The following is a 2,785-nucleotide window of genomic DNA, read 5'->3' as shown; positions in this document are numbered from 1 at the left end:
CTGCCCCGTGGTGTAAGGCAGATCAGCTTTTTGTTTGTTTTGGTCTGTCCAAGAAAGGATCTCCAGCGACCAAGCAGACTATGAGTAGGTGGGTGGTCGAGGCCATCTCACTAGCTTACGAGTCCTCTGGCCTCCCGTCGCCTATGGGGGTCAGAGCGCACTCGACCAGGAGTATGGCGGCCTCCAAGGCTTTCAGCTTGGGTGTGGCCTTGCAGGACATTTGTGCTGCGGCGGGCTGGTCCTCTCCGCACACTTTTGTCCGCTTTTACAACTTACACCTGGCATCTACCCCAGGTTCCCAAGTTCTCTCTTCGTGATGTGCTCATAAGATACACACACAGGCAGGGACTTGGTAGTATGGCGCAGTTGGTATTCTCGTTCCCAAAGCGAATCTCGACGCAGCTCGAGTTCCTGGAGGGGAACGTCTCTAGGTTACGTATGTAACCATGATTCCCCGAGGGAATGAGACGCTGCGTCTCTTTGCCATACTCCCTGCATCCCTGCAGGCGCTACTTCATCGAAGCTGGGTGGCGCCCAGCCGGATGCGCTTTTATGCTTTCTGGTGCTTACGTCACCCTGCTGGTGACGTCTCGCTGCTCCATTGGACGGATTGGACACGTGCTTCAGAACGCGGTCACGCAGGGGCGTTCCCAAAGCGAATCTCGACGCAGCGTCTCGTTCCCTCGGGGAACCATGGCTACATACGTAACCTAGAGACGATTTCTACAATTTGCGAAAATAATTACAATTTGATTTGATTTGTTAAAAACTTCTACACCCAAGGGTTTTAGAGAGGTTTAGACCAACTTTCTTGGTTCACAATCCACTTTCTAAAGTGTAGTAACTAACAAATATTTAAAATTTGCAACTAATTTTCTTAAGAATAACAATTTAAATTTTCAGTCAGTATTATTCGAAACTTAAATTCATAGAAATATTTTGTGACTCTTTCTGCATCTCTGGTGAGCACCAAATGGAGTTGCAAACATAAGATTATTATTTTAATCATTTAGATTAAGATTATTATTTATTATTATTTAAATTATTAAATTAAGATTATTATTACCATAAGATTATAATTTAACTTCTTTTTAAATTAGCCTATTTTTTATATTGAGGCAGATGTGATTTGATTAGCTTAATATTTAGATATTATTTTTCTCTGGGTTAACATTAGCACCTCTACTGGCTTGTTTACGGCAAGTCATTATTCCTTATATTACATTGTATATTGCAACAAGCTGTAGACAAACTGCATTTTGTTTTGTGCATCTAGTGTGAAGTTATGAGCTTAGATGAATTAGAATATCTCATTTGATCACAGTTTTGGAAATAATTCTTCTGTCTGTCCTGTTCCATCATGTGTGCCACGCAGCTGTCAAACAGTGTTTCAAGAGGAAACATTTACACAGCGTAATGTGATGCTTGGTGAACAAAACACGGCGGATTTCTCAGATGATTTGCCACATTTTCCAATTTTAATACTTGTTCTCAAATCAGTAAGCAAAGTGTCTAAACTGTTTTGCATATCTTGCTGTTTAACAGAATTGTACTCTTTTCACCTAATTAGCAAGGCTAGGTTCATTTATTTTAAGAACTTCATCTGAAGAGTAGAAAGACAGAAACCAAACAAAAATCTCAAATAAAAAATAGTTTGTGAAAGAATTATTTTCTTTTTCTTTGAAACAAACAAATACTTTCAGCAAGGATGAATTAAATTGATGAAAAGTGACAGTTAAGACATTTATAATTTTTCAAAAGGTTTCTATTTTAATGTTTTACAATAGTACTTTATTATTCGCTGTATTTTGGATCAAATAAATGCAGCCGTGGTGAGCATAAAATAGCATAGTATATTGGTAACCCTTTACAATATAGTCTAATTTGTTAATATAAGTTAATGCATTAGCTAACATGAACTAATTCTTACAGCTTTTGTTCTTGTCCACAGTGCTTTAACTAATGTTACCAGATGCAAATGTTGATTTTTAAAGAAATTGACATTTTAAAAATGTATTAGTAAATGTTGAAATTAATATTTACTGATGTTAATAAATGCTGTAGAATTATTGTTTATTTTTAGTTCTTGTTAACTAATAGTTAACAAATGAGTCATTATTTTAAAGTGTTGACAGTATGTTAAATACAGCTGAACTCAATATTATCTTAGGCACGTGTCTGAATTCTTCTATCCCTCTTTTTTCTGCTGTTCTTTAACTGTTCCTCTATCTTCTCCCTACTGTTTTCTCTCTTCTTCCTCATCTTAAAAAAACAATCTGCATTTCATTATTCCTGAATGCATAACGCAATCAAAGGTCTTTGGATTGGACGTGCTTTAGATTTCATCTGCTTGTACAGTTTGTCCATGGTTAGCAAATCAAAATGTAATAAGAAAACAAAATTTGAGAAGAATATTCCAGGATTTGTCAAGAGTTTTGTAAATATTACTATCTGGAATACGCAATTACATTTAGCTGAAAAACATGTTGTTTCTGTGCTTGTCCTCAGAAGATTGATGTGAGGCAAAAGTAAACATACTTGTTAACAAATTTATGAAGAATAATTTGCATCACATTGCTTTTGCAAAGATCTGTGCAATCAGTGTCACTAACTGATGTGCCTGGTGTGAGAAGTGTGTCAGCAGTTAAAGGAATAGTTCACCCCAAAATGTAAGTTTTATCATAATTTACTCACTCTGTATTTCCAAACTATATGATTTTCTCCTTCAGTGGAACACAAAAGATGATATTTTGAAAGTAATTTGCCCAAAACAAAAACAAAAAAA

The sequence above is a fragment of the Sinocyclocheilus grahami genome, unplaced genomic scaffold (genome assembly GCF_001515645.1).
Source record: "Sinocyclocheilus grahami isolate Dianchi unplaced genomic scaffold, SAMN03320097.WGS_v1.1 scaffold358.1, whole genome shotgun sequence".
NCBI lineage: Eukaryota > Metazoa > Chordata > Actinopteri > Cypriniformes > Cyprinidae > Sinocyclocheilus > Sinocyclocheilus grahami.
Note: the sequence above shows the minus strand (reverse complement) of the source record.